The sequence below is a fragment of the Moschus berezovskii genome, chromosome 13 (assembly GCF_049115385.1).
Source record: "Moschus berezovskii isolate FMDL1 chromosome 13, NW_MosBer_1.0, whole genome shotgun sequence".
NCBI classification, from domain to species: domain Eukaryota; kingdom Metazoa; phylum Chordata; class Mammalia; order Artiodactyla; family Moschidae; genus Moschus; species Moschus berezovskii.
The window spans coordinates 68,420,629-68,446,797 of NC_142472.1; positions in this window are offsets into that span (position 1 = coordinate 68,420,629).

The following is a 26,169-nucleotide window of genomic DNA, read 5'->3' on the forward strand; positions in this document are numbered from 1 at the left end:
ATCTGGTGGCACAGGCTGACGACCTGAATATGTTTTTCAGCTGAAACTAGCACGTGGTCGCAGCAGTCACCACAGCAACGGTGTGGCTGGAACCCTTAGGGATTTTCGGCTGAGGAATAAGGGCAGCTGTGAGGATGGCTTCTACTGGAATTAATGGTGACTAATTTATAGGATTAGCCTTCTGGGAATCCTTTATGCTTCTTTTCTGCTGCTGCTGCTGCTAAGTCACTTTAGTCGTGTCCGACTCTGTGTGACCCTATAGATGGAAGCCCACCAGGCTCCCCCATCCCTGGGATTCTCCAAGCAAGAACACTGGAGTGGGTTGCCATTTCCTTCTTTTCTAGTAGACATAAAATACACACTATGATTGTTCTTCAACATGAAATGCTTCTCTTGACTTTCATTCGATACTATGACTCTTTTTCCTCTTCTAGATTTTGTAAATGTTAAGTAAATCTTCATAAGGGGCTCCAATTTGAAGAGTGGGAGAAAGGTGAAGACTTTGTTTTAGGCTACAGAAAAACACAGGTTTTATCTTATTTTCAACCCTGCATTCCTGAGTTTTCCTTTTGTTATCTACCTACTGGGCTGTACTTATCTTCAAATGGAAAGAAAGGCTAAGTAAGATGTTAAGGGGAGTAGAACAGTGAACTTGAAGAGTTGTTTAGAATCTATTCTATGAAGTCAGAGTCTTGTACGTTTTTTTCACACTATAGACACACCAGTGCTAAAATCAAATTGATAACGCTTAAATTCATATCAAGAACCAAAGACTGGGGGGAAAATCAGGAAAGCTTTATAACAGAATTCAGACATGCATTCAAAATTTTCCATAATGGCTTATTCTTGGGGAAAAAAAGAAAGATAATAAAATAGGTATCTGTCATGAGAGTGGTGGCTGAAAAATTATATGAGAATAATAAGCAATATTTTTCAATAGATTAGTGTTTGGAAATACATATGGAATATATTGTCACTGAAAAATATATTATGTTGGAAAGTTATGTTTTTTATGCAGCTTTAAAGATAATTATGATTAGAATCTAGAAAACAGAAAATAACTTTGTTTGTCCCCCTGGCTTTGTTGAGTAAAATTGGCAAAAAAAAACTGTATATATTTTAGGTGTGCAGTGTGATGTTTTGATATGTATGTCTTTTGAAATGATTACCACAGTCAAGTTGATGAAGACATTCATCATTTCATATAGTCACCATTTTTTGTTTGTGTGGTGGGAACACTTAAGATCTATTCTCTTAGAAAATTTCAAGTGTGCAATAGTGTATTATTGACTATCGCCACCGTGCTGTACATCAGATCCTCAGAAATGAAGTCAGTGTGATAACCATTTGCTTATTGATTGCATTTAGAATTCAGTGATAACAACCTGTTTGGTTGTTAAGGTGTAGTGACATTGTAGGTATTACTGTAGCGAATGTGAATAAAATATGCTTAACTGGTACTCTGGGCTTCCCAAGTGGCTCAGTGGGTAAATCATCCGCCTGCAACACAGGTTCAACCCCTGGATTGGGAAGATCCCCTGGAGGAGGGCCATGGCAATTCACCCCAATATTCTTACCTGGAGAATCCTGTGGACAGAAGACCCTGGCAGGCTACAGGCCATAGGGTGGCAAATAGTCAAACATGACTGAAGCAACTTAGCATGCACACTGTTGGTACTCAAGGAATTGTTCAAATTGTTAAAAAAAAAAAAACAAAAACTTAAAGGAACACAGATCTGAGAATGAAAGGTAAGGACATCTGGACACAGGGCTTATTGATGGTGTTTATCACATACAAATGTAAGTTCATAGACTGAAGTGAGGTGCCATCTTGGTGAAATAGACTATGGTCAACAGGGTAGAGTCAAAGATGGTGACTTATTTAAGGTGCTTGTGACTTAGAGCAAATAATTGACTCACCATGTGGGCTCTCAGTTCCCCAACCAGGGATTGAACCTGTGCCCCCTGCACTGGAAGTGTGGAGTTTTAACTACTAGACCACCAAGAAAGTCCCTAGGTGCTGTTTTGAAAGGCTTCAGTTTAGTGATTAAAGAGATAGCTGTGGGGCAGGATAAAGGTGTACCCATAAGGACTAGCACTAATGATGAATGTGGCCTGTTTCCTAGTTTAGCCTGGAAACGTGGCTTTCAAGTCTCTTGTTTTGTTTTATTTAACGTGTAATTATTGCGCCTCTGGAGCACAACCTCTTTAGCCCCGTCGGCAGTTGGTGACTAGTAAGTAAATCATGCATTGCTCAAATAGGATTCTCAGAGATCAAGGAATTTGCACAAATACAAAATTAACAGGCATCTCTACTGAGAAGTTCACTTACCTGACACTTTCAGAGAATGAAATGTGTTTTCCAAATAAGGTCAGGACTTTCCCCAGGGTGAAGGGCCTTGGGCAACCCAGTCAGTGTAGGTTCCTGAGATAATCAATCACACTGGAAAGGAGACCCTCTGCCAGCATCTTTCATAGGCTCCTTGGATTATCTTTATTCGAGACAGAAATTTTTACATTGAATTTTAAAATGTTCCAAAATAGAAGACTGTGGTGTAGCACCATCATGGGACCGAGGAAAACTGGGTCCATTGCCCTCCCCAAGGCATGGGTCTAACTGGAATTTACCATTTAAAAGGCCAAACTCATTTTAATTTAGCCATTGTTGTTCCAACATTTCCTCCTACTTCCTGTTACTTGCCTCTCTTCTAGAAAGAAGTGTCCTGAGAATTGAAACAAATATCTTAAGTCCAGTTTCACTCTAGTAACACAACTGTGTGTGCGTGCTAAATCTCTTCAGTCATGTCCAACTCTTTGCGACCCTATGGACCGTAGCCTGCCAGGCTCCTCTGTCCACAGGATTGTCCAGGCAAGAATACTGGAGTAGGTTGCTATGAGACATAAATCAACCAACCTCACCCCCAACAGGGCTTACCACTGTTTCTTCCATAATTCCAGTTTCCACACAGAGAACTACTTTCAGACATAAATTGCATTTTAACGTGGGTTTTATTCATGGTTTTACTGTTTTTATTCATCTTAGATTACTGATATGAATGACTTCAAGTACATAGTCACTCTTTCAACTATTCGTCTTTGTCTTTCCCAGGTGTATCTAAAGCTGTGAGGTGAGAGAGTGAAATATTTGTGGGATGATGACTTGTCGTTCTGTGCTTCCTTTTTATCTAGCCCAAGGTCTCCATCAAAGGATCAGAAACAAGCTTTGAGGAAAAGAAGAAACAAGCTCTGTTTGTTTCAGGTGTTTAATAGTTCTTTGTTGGTTTGCACGGTGAAGGATATCAGCAACCACTATTGTATTTTGGTAAAGAAAATGTCTTCAGAGTTAGACAGACTATTTGATACTGGGTTGTCGATGGTGGCGGTGGGGGATGGGGAGCCTGTTGTGGCCCCTCCTTCTGGGGAGAAGTGTGTATTTCAGCTCCCCCCTAACCCCCATACTACACAGTCTATGATTTAAGAGTTTCAGATGACAGGAAGAGAAAGAAAAACGTCTGTCCTTTTTTCTCAGGTATTCTTAGAAATGCCAGCTCATTTTTCTGGAGTATATATAGCGCAGGTTAACAAGAAAATGAGTCACTTCCAGCCCTGCGTGGGAACTGTGACACAGTAGTAGCACAGCTTCCTTACTGTAGCCTGGGAGCAACATCCTCTTGAGTTTTTAACGTCACAATTGAATTACCAAAGGGAGAGAGAGCGGGGCTAGGAGAAGTGTTGTCATCAAAGTTAATTGGATACACATGTAATAATAACATAAGGAATTATTGTGCTGAATGGCAATTGAGTATAAATGGTGCTCAGTCTATACAACTGAGCTCAATTCTGAGTATACCATGGGCAAGTGGGGCTCAATAGCCAAAGATCAGGTTGCAGGGGTCAGTAGATGGAAAATGACCAAGAGGAAACATCAGGGGTACGGAGGCATTCTGTCTAAACCAACTTGCTAATATTTTTGCTGAAGGCAGGGCCCTAGGGATGAAGAATTTGTTCAGATACGGAGGGTGAGGTTCTTGGTCAACTGACATGGCAGCATTTTTGCTAAAACTGGGGGATGAAAAGATGGACACAGAATTTTAGTGGTTGGCTCCTATTTGAGAAGAAAGTTCTGAGGAACCTGACCAAAGTTTGGTCAAGGAAATAGTCTCCTTTAAAAAAAAAAGAAACAATGAATTAATGTATAATTTTGGCTGTGCTGAGTCTTTGTGGCTGTATGGGCTTTCTCTAGTTGTGTCTAGTGGGAGCTTCTCTCTAGTTGGGGTGCACGGGCTTCCCATTGAAGTGGCTTCTCTGGTTGTGGAGCATGGGCTCTAGAATATGTGGGCTTCAGTAGTTGTGGTGCATGGGCTAACTTGCTCCATGGCATGTGGGGTCTTCCTGGACCAGGGATCGAACTGGTGTCTCCTACATTGCAAGGCAGGTTCTTAACCACTGGGCCACCAGGGAAGCCCAAGGAGATAGTCCTTGTCATGCCTCACGTGTCCTACCACCGTTCCCTTTTCTCTGAACCACTCACCCATTTCTGCTGACGGTCCCCAGTCTCTACATCAAGCCTAAAGCTGGACAAGAGCAATCACAAGAATGGCAAACAGATTTCAGAGATGCTTGCCCTGCCTGATTGGCAGTAGCTCCCAGCTCAGATGAAGAGATGCCATAGGATAGGAAAAGATGCTGCAGTCAGCACCCCCTGGGACATACCAAGATTGATAAAGCTTAAGATTTGCACAGTTTACAAAAAGACATGAGCACACAAACAGATTATCTGGGCCTTGGAAGGGGCCTTTGGAAAGGAAGGGTCTTAAAGCTTAGCTTCCTGGTAGATCTGCTTCTGATTGAAACACAAACATTTCTCACTCTGATCCAACACTCTAGATCTCAGTGGCCCATTGTTCCTGCAACTAATCCAAATTATCTTTCCTTTATGGCTAGTGCTCCTTGTGTCCTCCTTAAGATATCTTTGCCTATCGTGATGACATTTTCCTTTCCTCCTCTCTAATAATCAAACTACCCGGTCATCATTGTCATCCTCCTCCTCCCAGTATTTATTAAAGCCCTGGTGTACACCCAGCAAGGTATTAAGAACTTCTACTGCATTATCTCTTTTAGCCCTCATAGCCACTTAGATGGCAGATACTATTGCAGTCATTCCCACTGGACTGAGTTGGGCAATGAGGCTTAGAATGGTTGGCAAATTGCTCAGAATCAACTCGCTCAAGAGCCAGTAAGCGGCAGAACCAGGTTTTAAACCCAAAACCTGAGTTCTTAACCCACCATGTAGTACTGCCAAAAGAATTAGTTTGGATTTATGGAATCTGTCTGCAATGCGGGAGACCCAGGTTCGATTCCTGGGTCAGGAAGATGCCCTGGAGAAAGAAATGGCAACCCACTCCAGTATTCTTGTCTGGAGAATCCCGTGGACAGAGGAGCCTGGCAGGCTACCATCCGTGGGGTTGCAAGAGTTGGACACAACTTAGCAATTAAACCACCACCATGAATAGGGCAAGAGAGAAGAGATGAGATAAGTCTAAAGTCCTTCCTTATCACTATATTAGTGGCTGTTTCCTTATAAGACAGTTTGGCCACACTTGAAATCTAAAATATTTTGCTACCGTGAATCTCAGTTATGGCTTCCATCATTTAGTATTACAGTTTAAGTTTCTGTATGTCCCTTTTGATAAATCTTGAGCTCCTTGAAGGAGTTCAGTTATCCTGTTTTATCTAGTGGAGGATTTGGCATCCAGCAGGACTCAACAAAATTTTGTTTTAAGAAGGCAACTGGGGAGTTTACAAGGGTTGCAATCAGAACATCGGTTTTGATATTTAATCCTGCTGCCTACAGGCTTTGTGATACTGGGCAAGGCATTTAACCTCTCTGAGGGTCTGTGCTGCTCCATTTCTGGAATATGGATGATTATTTCTTTAGAGCATTCAGTTCAGTTCAGTTCAGTCGCTCAGTCGTGACCAACTCTTTGTGACCCCATGAATCACAGCACGCCAGGCCTCCCTATCCATCACCAACTCCCAGAGTTCACTCAAACTCATGTCCATAGAGTCGGTGATGCCATCCAGCCATCTCATCCTCTGTCGTCCCCTTCTCCTCCCGCCCCCAATCCTTCCCAGCATCAGAGTCTTTTCCAGTGAGTCAACTCGTCACATGAGGTGGCCAAAGTATTGGAGTTTCAGCTTTAGCATCAGTCCTTCCAATGAACACCCAGAATTGGTCTCCTTTAGAATGGACTGGTTGGATCTCCTTGCAGTCCAAGGGACTCTCAAGAGTCTTCTTCAACACCACAGTTCAAAAGCATCAATTCTTCGGCGATCAGCTTTCTTCACAGTCCAACTCTCACAACCATACATGACCACGGGAAAAACCATAGCCTTGACTAGACGGACCTTTGTTGGCAAAGTAATAGGGGATCTAAATGACCACATATACGTGAAGACCTTTTGAAATTTGCAAAACTCTACCTAAATGTGAAGTGGGCTTCCCAGCTGGCTCAGTGGTAAAGAATTTACCTGCCAAAGCAGGAGATGAGAGTTTCATCCTGGGTTGGGAAGATCCCCTGGAGAAGGAAATGGCAACCCACTCCAGTATTCGTGCCTGGAGAATCCCATGGGCAGAGGAACCTGCTGGGTTATAGTCCATGGGGTTGCAAAGAGTTGCACACGACTGAGCGACTGAACAATTACACCAAGTATATCTGAGTATTGCTCCTGTTTCCAATGTCAGCTGCTGACACAATGCCTTTTCTGGCCCAGCATCCTGGGATGGTTGACAGTCTCCTAAGCTCATTTGTCTCCCCAGTACCCAGCAGTGTTCCTTCAGGGTGGAGGTGCTTCTAATCAGTGTTGCCCATGTCACACAGAAGATCTGCTTCATTTAGAGTTGACTGTAAGAAAATTGATGGATTTGAGGTTTATATTCTTTATATGTCTTCTGCCCATGTTTGCTCTAGGTCCTAAGGAGATGTTAAATGAGCATAAATCTGGGTAGCTATTAGGAAGAGGAAAGAAAGTAAGGGTCTACACAGCTCAGGTTGCAGATAATTGGCTTCTTAGCTATTGAAGGTTAAGTATAGTGACTCACCAAAGCACAGTGTTCTTCCTAACAGTCTTTATCATCGACATTTAACCGGGTTTGCTAAATGCTGCAGAGAACATAAAAACCTTAGGAAGCTGACATCTGAAAAAGCTTTTAGAAAGGAATGAATCAAAGATTCAAGAATTTCTTCAAATTTAACATTCACCACAAATTCAGCCTTCTTGTGCTTTTATTTTTTCTTATAATCAACTTTTCATGTCGGAGAAAAAATTTTCTTTCTTAAAAAATTCCTGTAGACTATATCTTCAGTCATAACAAAGTCTCTCAAGATATTCTGAAGCCTTTAAACACCTACTACTCTGCAAAGATAGGTATGATTTGCAACTGTCTTCTTTTCTTTTTAAAGATTTATTCATTCAAGTCAAGAGGATGGTTTTACCAAAAGGATTTTAGCTATACAAAGCTAACAATGATATATTTAGTGTAAGCTTGACACTTTCTTTTGGACAATGATATAAAGAACAATATGAATACTTAGAATCATTAAATTGTATGTAGGAAAAAATGTTTAAAAAATTATAAAAGTTCTCTTGACTCAGTAATTCTGTTTTTAGTAAACAATCTTGAGGAAATATTGAGGAAGATGGCATTTCTCATAACAGTGAAAAATTGCGAAAAACTGAAAGGCCCAACTTTAGGGAGATGGTTAAATAAATTATTGTTTATTGAATAAACTGCAGCCATTAGAATGCTATTTTCCAAAAAATTAATTACATGAAAAAATGCTGGCTAACATAATATCTAGTGAAAAGCCAAGTATATATATTTTTACATCATAGGCATCCTACTTAGAAAATATATACATATTTATGTAGAAAAAAGACCTCTGTCCATGGGATTTCCCAGGCAAGAATATTGGAGTGGGTAGCCATTCCCTTCCCCAGGGGATATTCCCGACCCAGGGATCGGACCTGGTCTCCTACATTGCAGGAGGATTCTTTACCAGTTGAACCACCAAGGAAGCTCAAATGAAAGGAAACCCACCAATATATTAGTGATTGAGGTTATATTATTATATAATATAGTGATATAACATTATGTTGAGGTTAACTGTGGGTGATGGATATGTGTGTAAGATTCATTTTTAGTTTAATTTTTTTTGTATTTCCCAGATTTTCTGCAATGAGAATATTTAAAATTTACAATCAGATACATGTACAGGGGGGACACATGTACACTCATGGCTGATTCATGTCAATGTATGGCAAAAACCACCAAAATATTGTAAAGTAATTAGCCTCCAATTAAAATAAATAAATTAATTTAAAAAATTACCATCATAAAAAAGAGTTACTTTAAACATGCCTAACACAATATTTATAGTTATTACACAGCAGATGGTGACTGCAGCCATGAAATTAAAAGACGCTTGCTCCTTGGAAGAAAAGTTATGACCAACCTAGACAGCATAATAAAAAGCAGAGACATTACTTTGCCAGCAAAGGTCCATCTAGTCAAGGCTATGGTTTTTCCAGTAGTCACGTATGGATGTGAGCGTTGGACTATAAAGAAAGCTGGCCACTGAAGAACTGATGCTTTTGAACTGTGGTGTTGGAGAAGACTCTTGAGAGTCCCTTGGACTGCAAGGAGATCCAACCAGTCAATCCTAAAGGAATTTAGTCCTGAATATTCATCGGAAGGACTGATGCTGAAGCTGAAACTCCAATACTTGGGCCACCTGATGGGATGAACTGACTCATTTGAAAAGACTCTGATGCTGGGAAAGATTGAAGGCAAGAAGAGAAGGGGACGACAGAGGGTGAGATGGTTGGATGGCATCACCGACTCGATGGACATGAGTTTGAGTGAACTCCGGGAGTTGGTGATGGACAGGGAGGCCTGGCGTGCTGTAGTTCATGGGTTTGCAAAGAGTCGGACACGACTGAGCGACTGAACTGAACTGACATCATGATAAAACATTGAAAGCTTTATATTTTTCCTGAGATGGCTTCCTATACATGTTTATTTCCTGATTTTGTATGTCCACTTGACTGGATAGACTACAGAATTTTCTGGAAGAGTTCCATAAATCCTTCAGACTAATAAAACTCTTTCCATGTCCCCCTTTGTTGGGTCCTCAATCCCAATTAGAACAGACTGGGGCTGTGTGTGGGGAGGGCAGGAGGAACTGGTGACCTAGTTTAGTGAAGAGAGTTTAGTAGCTGTGGTTATGGTAGGTCATGGGTTTCAATCCCAACTGCGTCTGTCACTAGCCACTACCTCTCTGCAGCTCTGTTTCCATGCATGGATTAACTGACACAATGGAGGTTAGCGTGATGGCTGGCACTATAGTAAGCACTCAGTAAAAGTTAGCTTTAGTGTATGTGTTGTGCGTGCATGCTCACTTGGCTGCTTAGTCGTGTCTGACCCCCATGGACCAAAGCCCTCAGGGGCCTCGGTCCATGGGGTTTCCCAGGCAAGAATATTGGAGTGGGTAACCATTTCTCCCTCCAGGGGATATCTTCCCAACCCAGGGATCGAACCCCTGTCCCCCTGTCTCCTGCATTGCAGGCAGATTCTTTACCACTGAGCCACCAGGGAAGCCCATAAAAGTTAGCTTTTACTGAACTTCAAAAGAAGTAGAACCCTTTCATCAACTCTGCAGGCAAGAGTTAGAACAATCTCAGCAGATGTAGTCAACTAGTTGCCCTCTTGGTAGGAAGGAAGCAATTAACAGGTTGACTCTTTGTGTTTTGCTGTTATTGGGGGTGGGGAGGGAGGCAGGGCTCAGAAAGCCCCATAAGGGCTGTGCCCAGGGAAGCACAGAGTTGGAGGCGCCAGATCAAGTGTTGTAAAAGAGGACTCAAATTTGGAGGGGCAGTTTAGGGACAGAATTGGACAGAGCTAGGTGACAAATGTTTTAGGGACAGCCGACTGGGAGTGTGGGAGCTGCTCATGTTCCTGAGTTTCCCAGACATCTGGGCCCAATGCACAAGGAAAGAAGGCCACCCCTGCTCTGGTCACTGTCACCTCCTCTCCAGCACAACGCTTCCTTCTTCTGAACCTGCCTCTCAGGGAGGGTGAGGAATAGATAATTCCGGTCACACTGGTGAACTACTTAACCTGGGGGGACAGGCAGTGCCCTCCTTCCACCCCTCACCAGGCTGGAGTGTCAGGGACAAGCTGCGGAAAGTGTCACTCCTCCACTTTCTGCTGTCAAGGGTGACAGATGCTGTTTCATTGGTTCAAAAGTGTGTTCACATGCACTCAGGGGAAACGAAGCGGCAAGAAGTGTCCAGGGCGGCAGAAAAGTCAGGAATTTGACATCTGTGGTTTTGAATTGCTTAGGAAAATAATTAGTTCCCTGAATGGTTTGTAAAAGAGGATCCTCTGTGATGAGAAAATTTGAATTAAAAAGAAAAGTGACATGCTTTGGTAATACAGCATCGGAGAGTGAATTTTAGAGAAATCAAATTTCCTTTTTAAGGACGTCTGGGGAGTTCCACTGGTTCTCGGTAGACCCAAAAAGCAGAATGAGGCTAAAATCAGTCTAATCATTTGCCACCTGACCACCAGCTCAGCGGGACCAGAGAAAGGTGGTCAGCTCAAAGCCACCATTTGGCTTGGCCCATATGCAGTGGGTCAGGGACAAATTTCAGCCTGGGTTGACTTTATTTATATAATTACTTTTTAATATTTGTTTTTACATTTCTTATTGAAGTATAGCTATACAATATTACATAAGCTACAGGTGTACAATAGAGTTAGTTACAATTTATATATATAATTTATGTATATTATAATTTATATTCTCCATTTATAGTTGTTATAATATTCCCTGTGTTGTACAGCATATGCTTGTAGCTTATTTTATACCTAACAGTTTATACTTCCTGGTTGACTTTAAATAGTGCCTGTTCCAGCTGCCAGGCACTGATTCTCATTCTCGTCTGAATTTAGTTGTAGTATCCTTTTGTGTGATCAGTTGCTCAGTCGTGTCCAACTCTGCAACCCCATGGACTGTAACCCACCCAGCTCTTCTGTCCATGGGATTCTCCAGGCAAGAATACTGGAGTGGGTAACCATTCCCTTCTCTGGGGGATCATCCCCACCCAGGGATCAAACCTGCAACTCTTATGTCTCCTGCATCTTTTTACCTCCGGTAAATAAGAACTGTTTTTCCAGTAAGAATCTGACATCAAAGGCTCGGATCATAATCCAGGAAAACTCAGGCCTCTTGTGGAAATGGTGGAGAATTGGTAGAGGAGGGTGACTTTGCTTACGAAAATATCTTCTTTCCATGGTTTGTAAATTGCGAGACAGGCAAGGTCTTACCTGCTCCCTGCCTCCAGGCCTTTCCTTTCATCTGGAACTTTCCCTTCAGATTGTAATGAAATACTTTGCATGTGAAAAAGCTCATCCTGCTGCTGCTGCTGCTGCTAAGTTACTTCAGTCGTGTCCGACTCTGTGTGACCCCACAGATGGAAGCCTACCAGGCTCCCCCGTCCCTGGGATTCTCCAGGCAAGAACACTGGAGTGGGTTGCCATTTCCTTCTCCAATGTGTGAAAGTGAAAAGTGAAAGTGAATCGCTCAGTTGTGTCCAACCCTTAGCGACCCCACGGACTGCAGCCTGCCAGGCTCCTCCATCCATGGGATTTTCTAGGCAAGAGTACTGGAGTGGCTTGCCATTGCCTTCTCCGGTAACTAACCCTGCAACCGAGGTATTAAACATTTCACTTTGGGGATGGTCCTAGTGCCTGGCAACAATGCACCTGTTTTCTGTCCCCATTAGTTTTGCCTTTTCCAGCCCTTATTATTATTTTTTTAAATGTTTTATTGGAGTACAGGTGATTTGCAATGTTGTTAGTTTCTGCTGTACAGCAAAGTGAGTCAGTTATACACACACAAATCCACTCTTTTTTAGATTCCTTTCCCATACAGGACATTACAGAGTACTGAGTACAGTTCCCTGTGTTGTTCAGTAGATCCTTGTTAGTTATCTATTTTATATATAGTACTGTGTGTATGTCGATCCCAAACTCTCAGTTTATCCCTCCCTTGGCCCTCCACCTCTGCTCTCCCCCTGGATAACCATACGTTTGTTTTCCATTCATACTTCTGTGCCAGTCCTTATTATTTATAAAAATAAAACACCCTCTCCTTAAAACATGACGCCAAACTGTATTCGACTCTGTTTGCAGTCTAGCTTATTAACCATTCCCCTTGGGGAGGGTATGGATAACCTTTCAGACTCATTTCCGGTCTCTATAGCCAGCCAAGCACTTGTTAACCGGGGAGCCAGTGAATGGGGGCTGGGGAAGAAGAGAAGGGAACCAGGCAGGGTGGGCATGCTGGAGGCAGAGCCGTTGGTTTAGGAAGCACAGTAAGTCCCCACACACTAACCTTCAAGCTGCAAATGTTCAAAGATGCATACACGTGTTCCATCAGTGTCAGGCACGAGTGAAATTCCAGCTTACCCTCCTGTTGCTGACGACACTTCATCTCTACTGTCTGCCATCCCCTCTCTCTCCTCCAGTCGGTAACTCTTCTTGCCTGCTCACTTGATGCCAGCCCCTATATGCCAGCTGCTGTATTGTGCTGCTATACTTTTCAAGGTCCTATACTGTAGGATTTTCCTTATTTTTTATGTTTGTTTTTTAACGTGTTATTTGTGTGAAAAGTATTATAAACCCATTTCATTACAGTAGTATATAGCCAATTGTGTTAGTTGGGTACCAAGGCTAACTTTGTTGGACTGAATGAACAAATTGGACTTATGTATGCACTCTGGGAATGGAACTTGTTTGTGTGTAGGGAATTTACTCATCTGGCCACCAGCCCTGCAGGTGGGCAAGTCACAGAGTGCCCTTCACCCGGGCTCCTATTGGCCCTCTCATCCAAAAAAATAAAGCCAGGTCAGAGGCAGACTGTCAGCTTTATGAGGATGGATCCCCTCTCTTGGTCTCTATCATCCCCTTTACCCATTGGGTGGCATCTGCTGCGAGGGACTCTGCCTGCGGTGGGTCAAGGACAGAGAAGGGTAGAATCATTCCCACATTTCTGGCCGCAGAGCCTGGGTAGGTGACGGTGCCAGGACTAAGGGGGGAAAATGAGGAGAAATAATATTTTTTGCACTTCTTCCATGTCCCAAGCACACATGATTTCGTTTAGTCCTCTCATGCATCAGACGAGCCTCTGAGCCAGAGACCGGTCCGCGCCAGCTCTGCTCTCCCACCCCATGTTGTGCAGCATCAGTCGTGACTGTGACCGTCAGTTTACCCCTTCACTCCTTCCTCACCCTCCCTTCTTTCCTCCTCACTGCTCTGTCTTCGTTCAGTCTCCGCATCTCTCGTCTGGATGCTTGCAATCATCTGTTAGGATTCTCTCCACTCTAACCTGGTCCTCATTTGTCCCTTTTGTGGCTACCAAAGTTATTTTTCCCAAAAGCAAATTGGATCTTATTTGTCCCCTGCTTAGATTTCCTCTGTGACTTCCCATTATCCTCTGCGAAAAGTGACAACTCTGACTCCTCGTAAACAAGGACCCCTGATCCAGCGCAAGCCCCTTTCCCTACCTCCCCTATTGCACCCAGAAATCTGCCGGTGGCCCTAGGCGACCACACTAGTTCATGCTCATCTTCTCCTCCTCCCTTTCCTAGGCGTTCCCTGGACTGCACAGGTCTTTCTTGTCTAGATGCAATATTACCCTCTCCTGTTCCCTCTCCAAAGACACTGTTAACCTCTCCTTCCCTTGTTCTTCTCGGCATCCTGACCAGCCCTTGTGTGTGCGTGTGTGTTCAGTCACTTCCATCATGTTCGACTCTGTGTGACCCTATGGACTGTAGCCTGCCAGGCTTCTCTGTCCATGGGGATTCTTGAGGCAAGAATACTTGGGTGGATTGCCATGCCCTCCTCCAGGGGATCTTCCCGACTCAGGGATCGAACTCGAGTCTTTTATGTCTCCTGCGTTGGCAGGTGGGTTCTTTACCACCAGTGCCACCTGGGAAGCCCCATTACAGCCCTTACCAGAGTTTATTGCACTCATGTACTCACAGCTCTACCTTGTGATCACTCTTTTCCCTGTCTTTCTGCAATACAATGCTTAGTAACTGGCAAAATCCCATTTTGTTTTACTTTTTGTAAAGGATTTAAAAAAAACAACTTATTTTTATATATTTATTTGGCTTTGCGAGTGTTAGTTGCAGCACAAAGGACCTTTGATCTTTGTTGTGGCATGCAGGAATTTTAGTTAAAGCATACAAACTCTTAGTTGTGGCATATGGGATCTAGTTCCCTGATCAAGGATCAAACCCGGTCCCCTGCATGTGGAGCGTTGAGTCCTAGCCACTGGAAGTCCCTCAAGGACCCATTTAAATCCTTGCTTTCCACAACATGACTATCTCAAAGAGTTAAATCTTGACCCTAGAAAACTGGCAGATACTCAAGCCCATGCTGCTTCTACAGCAGAGAAGCACATTTGGGAAGAAAGACGATTTTCCTGGGGGTGTGTTGTATTTGAGATGCCTGGGGTCACTGAGGTGACTGTGTGAAGCAGACAACTGGAAAGGAGAGCATGCACTCGGGAAGCAGTTTGAGGTTGGTTTTCAGTAAATAACTCTGGTAGACCTGAAGCACTCAGCTTTGGAGGCTCTTTTCCACATCATATAAAATATATAAAAATAACTCATGTACAATATTTTAAATAGGTAATCATATGAGTTACATTGCAGACCACTCACACGATTTAAAGACTGTTGATTAAACATTAAAATTTTTTTTCTCGTGTTTGGCTGCACTGCGGGGGCATGCAAGATCTTAGTTCCCCCACCTGGGATTGACCCTGTGCCCCCTGCAGTGGAAGTGAGTTGTCCTAACCTCTGGATTGCCAGGGAAGTCCCTGTTTAAACATTAATTCATTTCAGTTTTCAGTTTCCCCCCTTCCTCTTTCTTTTCCTTCCTCCTTCCCCTTCTCTCTCAAATATTTCCTTGACATTTGAAAAGATACGGTACTTCTTATACCGGCACCCAATAAGCTGTCCCAAATAAAGAGTTATGCCAATAAAGGTATCTGGACTCCTCTGTAAACTCAGCTTCAAGGCAAATCTCCTGCTTCTTCCTGCAGAGAAATTCTGGTGTCTCTGCTGGGTTTGATCAGTGATGTTCCTTTGTCAAACAAGAAAATGGCTGAGAAAATCCAACAGAACCCTAACATTTGAGAACATTTGCCTTCTATCTGGCAGAGGAATAGGGGTCTGGGGAGAGGGCCAAGAGGCTAGAGGTATACCAGATAGTAAAGAGTGGAGGGTTTCTAAAAAGGAAAGGGTCAATAGAAAGAGGGGTTTGGTATGAAAAAAATGGAAAATAGTTCATTGATAGGCAATTTAGGAGCCATTGGTGGGCAGAGCTAGGTCATCTCGGGATGACACAGGAGAGGAAGCTAATTGAGCAGACCAAGTGTAGACAATATTTTAAAGACACTAGACTATTAAAGGAAGAAAGGAGAGGTATAGGGCATAACTAGATGCAATGCTCTAGGAGGCTGAGGGGAAGGAGCCAGTGGAAAGCATGGGCATGGGTCATGCAAAGCATGAGTTATCCATACTCAGTGCAGGTCAACCCATTTATTTCTACTCAGTCCCATCCCTTCTGTACTCAAGGACATTGCTCCAGTAATGTTCTTCTTCTGTTGCTGCTGCTAAGTCACTTCAGTCGTGTCTGACTCTGTGTGACCCCATAGACGGCAGCCCACCAGGCTCCCCAGTCCCTGGGATTCTCCAGGCAAGAACACTGGAGTGGGTTGCCATTTCCTTCTCCAAGGCATGAAAGTGAAAAGTGAAAGTCAAGTTGCTCAGTCGTGTCCGACTCTTAGAGACCCCATGGACTGCAGCCTACCAGGCTCCTCCGTCCATGGGATTTTCCAGGCAAGAGTACTGGAGTGGGGTGCCATTGCCTTCTCCACTTTTTCTGTTACCTCACAGTAAACCTTTTCCAAAGTGTTGTATTGAGAAGGAAAAGAGAAAGCCAGGCTATGACTTGAAAGGGGAACATGAATTCCAAAGATTTTGTTTTTAAGATGAGAGAAATCTCCGTGGGTTTGTATGTGGCCGGGAAAAATCCAGGAGAAAGGAAAAAAACTTGTGAAAAAAAGAAAAGTGAAAGTGTTATTCACTCAGCTGTGTCAGACTCTGCAACCCCACGGATTGATGCTTCCCTGGTGGCTCAGACGATAACGAATCTGCCTGCAATGCAGAAGACCTGGGTTTGATCTCTGGGTCAGGAAGATTTCCTGGAGAAGGAAATGGCAACCCACTCCAGTATTCTTGCCTGGAGGATTCCATGGACAGAGAAGCCCGTTGGGGTTGCAAAGAGTCATACGTGACTGAACAACCAACACTTCCACTTTTCATTTTTTCCACAAGTTTTTTTCTTTTTCCTGGATCTTTCCCAGCCAATACAAACCCACTAAGATTTCTTTCATCTTAAAAACAAAATCTTTTGAATTCATGTTCCCCTTTCATGCCATTGCCTGGTTTCTCTTTTCCTTCTCAACACAACACTTTGAAAGAGTTTTACTGTATTTATTGTCTCTAACTCCTCATCTCTCATTCTCTCCTCCATTAACTCTAGTGAGCGCTGGTGGGGTTGGGGGGTGTGCCCACCTTTCTATTGAAAGTTCCCCGTCAAGGTCATTGAAGACATCAAGTGGCTAAATTCAACAGTCAATGAATAGTCCTCATTTCCTGCTGACGTATTTGCAGCATTTGACAGGTGTGATCACTCTTATCCTGACACACTCTGTTCACTTGACCTCCAGTCCTCAGTCCTCTTGTCTTTTTTGGTCTATACACACTTCTATGGTGATTTCACCCTAATCTCCAGACTTAAATACTAGTCTGGACTTCTCCCCAGGGCTCCAACTTCATGTTCAACTTCTCCACTTGGGTGTCTAATGAGCATTCAATACTGAGCTCCTGAGAGTCCACCGCATACCTGATCCTTCTAAGACCTTCCTCATCCCAGAAGATAACAACTCCATTCTTACAACTGTCAAAGCCCAAAGCTTCAGGGTTATCTTTGACTCTTCTCTTATTCTCATTAGAGAAGGAAATGGCAACCCACTCCAGTACTCTTGCCTGGAAAATCCCATGGACAGAGGATTCTGGTAGGCTATAGTCCCTGGGGTCGCAAAGAGTTGGACACAGCTTATTCTCATGCCCTGTGTATATTAATTAGCAAGTACTGGATATATATTCAAAATATATCCAGCGTCTGATCACTTCCTACCACCTCCGCTGCTAACACTCTAGTGATAGGGTCTTTCCAGACCACCATCTTCTTTCACCTGGATTTGCTGCATCCGCCTCCTAGCTGGGCTCCCTCCCTCCACCCCTGTGCTTTTCAGTCTAGTCTCAGCACAGCAGCCAGGATTTTCCTATTAAAGTGTAATTCAGGGACTTCCCTCATAGTCCAGGGGTTAAGAATCCACCTTCCAATGCAAGGGACGTGGGTTCAATCCCTGGACAGGGAACTAAGATCCCACATGCAATTGAGGCCACATGTTGCAACTACTGAGCCTGAATTCTGGAGCCCAAACCACAGCTAGAGAGAATCCTGAGTGCTGTAATGAAGAGCCCTTGTGCTGCAACTGAGACCCAAGACAGCCAATAAATACACAAATACGTTAAAAAAATAAAAGTGCAATTCAGATCACATTACTCCTCTGGCCAAAATCTCCCATGGCTTCCCAGAATACTCAGAAGAAAAGCCAGTTTTGCCATGATTTCCTTTCATTGGCTCCTTCACATACCTTGAGCTCACATCTGTCTTACTCCAAGGCCTTTGTACTTACTTCTTCTGCCTGAAATGTTCACTCCCTTGCCTCCTGCAGGGTTTTAAGCATCACCTTCTTAGAGTGACACCGACCCCTCTATTCAAAGTTGCAGCATTCTTTCCTGGATACCTGACTTTCTATCCTCTGCTTTGTCTTTTCCTCGGGGAAAGGACTTCTATTTTATCCCTGTGATTGATCCAGCATCTAGGCCCTTGCTTGGCACTTAGGATACTGAACAAATGAGAGCGATCCCACTGGAGGACAGAGGGATTATTAATAGATGAAGGCTCAGAAGGGAGCATGTGGAAAGACAAATGTAAAAAAAACCACTACATTTTTATCTAAAGAGACAGGGCAGAGTAGGGAACCAAGAAAACTCCTGATACCATCATTTGCACGTGGACTGAAGCAGATCAATACCAGTATGTCACCTTTCCTATGCATTTCTATTTTTTTTTAAGGCTTTTATCTCTAATTGTGGTGGGACAAAAACTTTGTCCCTCTGTTAAAGGAATTGCATGTGCTATTAAGAAGATTGGTGGAGATTTACTCACAAAGCACAGAAGCCTTCTTGACCTTGACATTGTCTTACACCTGAGGTAAACCAGCTTTATTCTTGAAGACCTGTGATCCTGAAGCATAAAGCAAGTCTTTTTATTACCATTATTATTAGTAGTAGCAGTGTTGGCTTACCCAGTTGTGAGGCTGAACTCTAGACATTCTAAGAACTGGTCCCATTGTATCCTTTCCAGCTTTGGACCCAAGACTCATCATATCCTGAGGAATCAGAGCTAATGTTGCTAAATTATTTTTCTTCTCTGGGTGTCCCCTTCAACATGAAAATCCTGCTGATAATCCCCACAAACAATCACAAGCCCCAAATCACAGATTTTCTTTGACCTCAGGTCTTTAACACTTAACCCTAAGGGAAATGAGCAATTACATAACTGTTCAAGGACAACTGTAGGGGTAGGGGATAGCAAAGATGGAAGGCGAGATGACCATGAAGAGGACTGCATGCCTAAAGGAGTAAGCAGGAAACTGAGGAAGCTAGTCTGTGCTTGATTTTCTTTATCAGATTAATTTTATTCTAATTTTTATCTAACTATAACCATGAACCCTCTATAAGAGCTAAGCGTGTATAAGCCACTTATGATATTGGTTTCATTACTTTGCACTCATCCTTCATATTCTTGAGACTGCATTGTTTTTGCAACTAGAAAATAAAGAGGGAGTATTTTCAGGAAACCAAAGACAAGCATGGTCTTCTGTGGATGAGGTGAATGCATAAAGTTCAAGGGATTTTAACCCTTACTTCATCAGTAGATTACCATGTACTTAGCAGTTTTCTGCTGTGAATGATTTGTACTGCTACTGAAGATAGATCATTTGGACCTTTTCATGCTTCTCTTTTATTGAACATAGTAACAAATGGGCTTCCCTGGTGGCTCAGGTAGATCCCCTGGAAAAGGAAATGGCAACCCATTCCAGTATTCTTGCCTGAAAAATTCCATGGACAGAGGAGCTTGGTGGGCTCCAGTCCACGGGGTCACGACTGAGCGGCTTCACTCCACTGGTGGCTCAGTGGTAAAGAATCTACCTGCCAATTCAGGAGACACAGATTTGATTCCTGGGTCTGGAAGATCCCCTGGAGAAGGAAATGGCAATCCAATCCAGTATTGTTGCCTGGGAAATCCCATGGACAGAAGCACCTGGTGGGTACAGTCCATGAGATCACAAAAGAGTCGGATACAACTTGGCGGCTAAACAACAACAACATCAGAGGAGTAGCAAATAGGGATGAGGTGACTGTGAGAAGTCATGGCGGTAAAATAAAGCAAGAGACACATAGGTGCCCTCTTTGAGGTTGGAAAGATCTAAAATGATGCAACATCAAAGTTGTAAAATTTTCATTGTGTTTTGTTGATGTACCATAAGGACCTATATTAAAGGACTTTTAAATGAACTTGATTTGGGGTCCACTCTAGTAGTTTTGATGCCAAATAGATTTTGACCTTTAGGTCTCTCAGTTTCAGCAAAGAAAATTCTTGGAAGAGGTACTCTCAAAAGGATCGATTAGACAACTCAGGCTACCCATCCTTTCTTTGAATTCTGGTAATATCACAGGACGGAGAAGGCAATGGCAGCCCACTCCAGTACTCTTGCCTGGAAAATCCCATGGATGGAGGACCCTGGTAGGCTGCAGTCCATGGGGTCGCTAAGAGTCGGACACAACTGAGCAACTTCACTTTCACTCTTCACTTTCATGCATTGGAGAAGGAAATGGCAACCCACTCCAGCGTTCTTGCCTGGAGAATCCCAGGGACGGGGGAGCCTGGTGGGCTGCTGTCTATGGGGTCACACAGTCAGACATGACTGAAGTGACTTAGCAGCAGTAGCAGCAGCAATATCACAGGAACACCCTGTGATTGCTACTTGCTATGCAAAGTCTGCATGGTAGACCTAAGAAGATAGTTCTAGAGACAGTACAATGTGACCATCATAGTGAAGTCCCTTAAAAACATACCAGATCAGAGTTTTCACACAACCCACAATTTATTACTCTGTGCTGCCTCTTTTATAGAAAATGAGAAGTTTATTTTTAAAACTCCTAAGTATAAAGGGTTATGAAGGTTGTATATTTCAGTTTTGAATACTGTGATTCTATTCTGTAAGAATAAGACACAGAACAATAGTCTTAAGTCCCTAATTGTATAAAATGGAGGCATATTAAAGATTAACCTCATTTGCTTTCCTTACTGTGGCCCGTGTTTTATTTCCAATATTCTTTCCTAGTTAGATGTGGTCAAGATACTAGAGTTCATTCTATACCATGTAGCTGTAAGCCCCACAGGTTGTTCCCACTGGTGGTGGGTGGCTCTGTGTTACTGGTTTTGGTCACTTCATACTCATATGTAAGCCATATTATTAATCTCAAGACGATATGGGGTCAAACACACACATTCAATGTTGGATTTGGACCTTGGGTCCTCTGCAGGATTTGAAATGCGAAATTTAATCTTTCAGTATTCTATAAAGGAAAAACAATATTGTTTCTTGTACAAATACAGCCTGAATAAAATTTGAAACTTCAGCTTCCTAGCACTAAGCGCCCTCCCTCCATTAAAACATGGTTTCTTATCAAAAGAAATAAACTTGGAAAAGTCAGTTTGGTTCTAGAGAAATCCCGTGGTTTCTTCTTATATTGTATACATGTTGAGTGAGGCACTTGTTGAAAGGCATTGATCCCAAAATAACAAAAGAAGAATGGAGGAGAATTCATTATTCCCAGTGTTCTCTTTACTCTTCTTTCTAAGAGTTGGAGGGAGGGCAGTTTCTGTCTGTATCAGACAGAAAACCAAATAGGTAAATTAGTTGGACATGCTTACTATTAATACTTTAAAGTAGCCCAAAGTCCAGGTTTCCCTGCAGAAATACCGTAGTGAATATGTTAGGATTTTATAGACAAGTAAAGTAGGGAATCCCCTTTTCATGGCTCTGGACACATGAGACTTGGAAACAACAAAATGAGAAGCTACCTCTTGTCTCGTTTTCCCAGGGCTAAATGAAGCCTTAATTATCTCCTATTTCCAGCTTCATGTATAGAACCCACACTGTAGCTATTGCTTCTCTAAGCAGTCTATCCTCTCACCCTTACAGGGCAGGGCTTTAGGCTTGATTTCTGACCCTAAATGAGCATTTGAGATGTGAAGGACAATATATCGCAGAAATGGACATTCCAGTGAAAAGGAAACTTATCCTTTCAAATGAATTTGGATTTTACTTTCCTCTCCGCTGTCTCTCACTGTTTAGAAATATGTTTAGTTTATTTTAAGAAATTTTGCACTTGTATGTCAGTAACAAAGACTCTCAGTTGAGACTTGAAAAATGCTTCTATGTCCCAACTTTTTTTTTTTTTTTTTTTATTTCTATGCCACCTTTATAGTTCTGGTTTCTCATTTCTTAATTAGTAAATTCAGCATGCAGGTTCTATCCCAGGCTGATTTATACACTTCTGGAAGGAACGGCCTCTTAAATCCACAGAGTCTTGAGGTGGGGAGCGCCCAACCACGTCAGATTCATTTCACATATGATAATATACATGTTTCAATCCATTCTCCCAAATTATCCCACCCTCGCCCTCTCCACAGAGTCCAAAAGACTGCTCCACACATCCAAGTCTCTGCTGTTGTCTCATATACAGGGTTATCGTTATCCTCTTGCTATATTCCATATATATGTGTTAATATACTGTATTGGTGTTTTTGTTTCTGGCTTACTTCACTTTGTATAATAGGCTCCAGTTTCGTCCACCTCATTAGAACTAATTCAAATGTATTCTTTTTAATTGCCGAGTAGTACTCCATTGTGTAAATGTACCACAGCTTTCTTATCCATTCGTCTGCAGATGGACATCTAGGTTGCTTCCATGTCCTGGCTATTATAAACAGTGCTGCGATGAACATTGGGGTACATGTATCTCTTTCAATTCTGGTTTCCTCGGTGTGTATGCCCAGGAGTGGGATTGCTGGGTCATTTGGCAGTTCTATTTCCAGTTTTTTAAGGAATCTCCACACTGTTCTCCATAGTGGCTGTACTAGTTTGCCATGTCCCAACTTTTAAAGGAAATTTAGAGTCAACTCTCCATGAACTTGGGAGTAACTAGTTAGTCCAGTGGTTCTTGGGTTCCTTAGACTCAGAGCCTTCCTTTAAAGAACCACACATTTTGAGGTATCCCTTTCCTATTCTGAAATGAAATTCATAGGTAAGACAATCTAACTATATAGATTAAAAAAAAAGTGAAATACCAACTGTCATATGAAAGAGAAATATAAAGAATATAACTTGATATGTATGTCAACATGTACATGGCTAAAGCGGAAGATAAATTCTACAAATTTCCAAAACACTTCATGGGGAGGAGAACTAAGCTGGGTGAGACCACTTAATGTTCTATTCTCGCTGGTGCTGGATGGTGCAACAAGTGATTGACAAGTAAGTTCTTTGTAACTTAGAGCAGGTTGCTTTTTTCTCTGAGCTGGAGTGTCCTCATATTGAAATGAGAACACTACTTATTTCACAGGAATGCTGCCTGTATCATTTAACATTACATTCGAAGTACTTAGAAACACATAGCCCATAGTAGGATCTCAGTGAATGTTGATTCTCATTACCTTCTTGGAGGAGTCAAAGTTACTGCGAGTCCAAGTGTTAGCTGTCCTCTTTGCAAGGTTTACCTGGTTGGGCTTAGTGCTTTTCTACTGGGGGAAATGAGAAGTGGAGTAATTCAAAGACCAAACTGTTAAAGAAATAGTGACTTTTACTGCTCCCCACTGCTCCCACCCCTTCTCCAAGTAGGTGAAATTAACATGGGTCAAATTGCCCTTGCTTCTCCCCAGCCCAGTCTTTTCATGCTAGGGACCTTATGCAGATTCCAACTACCTGTCATGGGAGGTAAGGGCACTTTGCAAGCTGTTGTTAGGTGGTTGAGGACTGGATTGTGATTTGGAAAGCAATTTGAAGTCTCTGCATCTCTAGGATAAAGGTTTATGAGGGTGAGCCATTTGTAGGGGCAGGAGAAGAAGAGAGGTAGTAAATAGTCCCTCCATTCTCGGCTATTTATGCTGTTAGCACCCGATGCTAACTATAAAGCAGAAACCAAGGAGGCGTTCTTTTTAATCTCTAGAAACAACGTGCCAGTTCCTTTTTAAAACTAGTAGCCTCCAAATAAAATCCTTTAAAATATTTTGGAGGTGAAACATGCAGCTCTCTTAAGAAAACAATTCAAGCTATAGTCTATGTTTGCAGTTTGGGAAAAGATTATTTTTGTTGTTGTTTAGGGAACAGAGAGGAGGTTTTAAAGTAGATGTTTCCCCCCCTGTTCATTTAGAGATCCCTGCAAACAATGATATTTTAACCATCGTGTTTTCACATTTTAGAAGGCATAGCAGGATGAAGTCCTTATTCTGCATTGCAACACAAGATCCTTTAAAAATTATCTGGAGCAGCAAATTGTCATCCTCTATTTTATACCCTCATAAACAACCTCAACTGGATGAAAAGCACTTGTTGGGGGTGGATGGAGGCAGGCCTCTCTGGTTACTGCCTCTTCTAGGTTTCCCTTCTCTGTCTGATTCTGCTTTTTGATAAGAGATCAGGTAACCATGACAACGCTGCACAGTTGAAGTCCTTTCATTTTCGTGCTTTACATAATTCTGAAAATAAATTTGCTACCTGTTTGACATTTGCTTCCTTTTCTTATAAACTTTTTTTTTCCCCTTTAATCTTAGCACAGTATCTCCTGAAAGAAACTTGCTACTTCAGAGGATTTGCTCCCACCAATGGACTTCCTGTTGGTAGCAGGGTTGATTTTGCATTCTCTGGGGCTTAGATTCCCACTGGAAATTCTCCCCACACACACTTCAAACTAAATTGTAGCTCTGTTATCCAGTTATTGAAGAGTAGCAAGACTGTGATGGTTCACAGGGGTCTTTTCTGATTTAAGACTCGCACAGGTCAAGTCTATGTCATCCAAAATGGTAGCTGTTGTTATTAGGCCAGTCCCTAGAACTCAGCATCACAGGGCTGTTTTCATAGGGATAATTCTCGTAGGAATCTTCCTAAAGTCCACAGTGGATTTGAAGCATTGGTTTTACACTCAGATTTTGACAGCATGAAAAGACAGTTTAACCTTCCTTGCAAAATCAAGATTGGAATATAATTTAACATATGAGTCTTGACCATCTGCCCTTGCAATGAGAGTGTGTATTCTACACACTTGGAAATGTTCGAATTTTGTCGTTGCTGTTGCTGTTGTTCAGTCGCTCAGTTGTGTCTGACTCTTTGAAATGCTAGGGACTGCAGCACGCCAGGCTTCCCTGTCCTTCACTATCTCCTGGAGTTTGCTCAAACTCACATCCATTGAGTTGATGATGCCATCAACCATCTCAGCCTCTGTCACTCCCTTCTCCTCCTGCCCTCAATCTTTCCCAGCATCAGGGTCTTTTCCAGTGAGTTGACTCTTCGCATCAGGTGGCCAAAGTATTGGCACTTCAGCATCAGCATCAGTCCTTCCAATGAATATTCAGGACTGATTTCCTTTAGGATTGACTGGTTGGATGTCCTTGCAGTCTAAGGGACTCTCAAGAGTCTTCAACACCACAGTTCAAAAGCATCAATTCTTTGGTGCTCTGCCTTCTTTATGGTCCAACTCTCACATTCATACATGACTACCAGAAAAATTTTGGGCCATCCCCAAAGACTGATTCCTTCCTTCCTTTCTTTTTTCCTCTCTCCCTCCCCCACTTCTCTCTTTCTCTCTCCTATCAGTGAGAAGAAAGATTTGATTCCATGCTGTAAATTCTGGAGACTTTCAGACTTCCACGGTAATGAAGTCTTCTACAATAAAAGAAATGACTCAGTTGGGTTTTTTTTTTGGTTTTGTTTCCTACATTAATGGCTTCATGGAGATTCAGAAATTTGAATGCCGTATAGCTTTGTTGGATGGGAGGAAAGTATCATTAGGGTCAGAAGCAGGTCATTGTTTTGAAAGCAGACCTGGTTCTTATAGTTACCTACTGACTTGGATTGTGTGCACGAGAACTGTTATTGATTGGGTTTATTTCCCTAATGGTTGCGTCCTGCTCTCTCTCGAGATCTTTAATGTACAAGACACATAGAGCTTCCCCTGCATGTCTGCCAATTGTTATTGAGTTTAATGAGTCTATTCAACAGCACCCAACTCTCTAGTCTTTACTCAGACAATCTCCTGGGAGTTGCAGCTCAGAGAAAGGACTGCAGAAAGAAACCTACTAATTTGTTGAATAACGTTATATTTGCTTTTAAGTTCAGGCTTGTTCTCCCTGGAACATATGGCAGTCTGTGTGTAATTACATGAAGTGTAATCATATCGCTATCATTCAAAATGACAGGACATTCAAATGACCTTTATTTAAAATGACTGGGCTAAGCTCAGGGTCTCTGTGTATACTGCAGAGGTTGTGCCTTGACTAAGGGTGGTAGCAGAGGGTTAGAGTGAATCCAGCCTGTGTCAGCCCAGGGGGAAGGTGCCTTTTTCTAACTCCCCCAAAGACTCTGCCTATGATGGCTTTGGATGAAGTGGTTTTGGTACCTCACTGTTCACATTCAACCAGCTGGGTGAACAATGTCTCACTGTTAGGATGCTATAATGATGAACAGGGAAAATGAATAAAAAGATATAAGGTGGAGGTAAAAGGAAAAATAAATGCACAGACATCTGAATATCATAACACATTATTGA